The following is a 573-nucleotide window of genomic DNA, read 5'->3' as shown; positions in this document are numbered from 1 at the left end:
CTGAATGTAATTGGCACACCCCTTTCCTTTTCCAGAAGGGGAAACTGAGGGCCCAGGAGGGTCTTCACTTAATGCTATTCTCTCTCTCTGTCTCTGGCCTTTGGGACAAGGCTTCCCGGAGGGCATACAGCCCTGTTTTCCTATCTAGGTGAGGGGAGACACACTGGCGTCTGCAGGGCTCGGGGCGCCGGAAACACGTGTGTGCTCACCTACGTGTACACACGTGAGCACACCTACAGCAGCAGGGGGCACTCGGACCGGCAGGGGGCAGCACAAACCCGTTTTGCAATTACCCGGCGCAGCCCCGAGGGAGGAGGGCGTGCTGCAGTCCCGGCGGCGGCGGTGGTAGCTAGAGGTGCAGCCTCCCAGGTGGGAGGCGGGGGCTGCGGGCGCAGGAAAAGGCGCCTGGGGAGCGGGCGCTCGGCTGGGCCTCCTCGGGCCCTGGGCGCGGCGCGGCGAGGGGGAGTGAGCGCGCCAGGAGCACGCAGGCGCCCTGCTCCGGCTGGCCCTCGGCCGACGCGCGGCGCGGGAGCAGCCCGCAGCCTGCCCCGGCGCCCCCCGCAGTCCCGGGCC

Source organism: Hipposideros armiger, unplaced genomic scaffold (assembly GCF_001890085.2).
Source record: "Hipposideros armiger isolate ML-2016 unplaced genomic scaffold, ASM189008v1 scaffold_24, whole genome shotgun sequence".
Taxonomy (NCBI): domain Eukaryota; kingdom Metazoa; phylum Chordata; class Mammalia; order Chiroptera; family Hipposideridae; genus Hipposideros; species Hipposideros armiger.
This window is presented reverse-complemented; position numbering follows the sequence as displayed.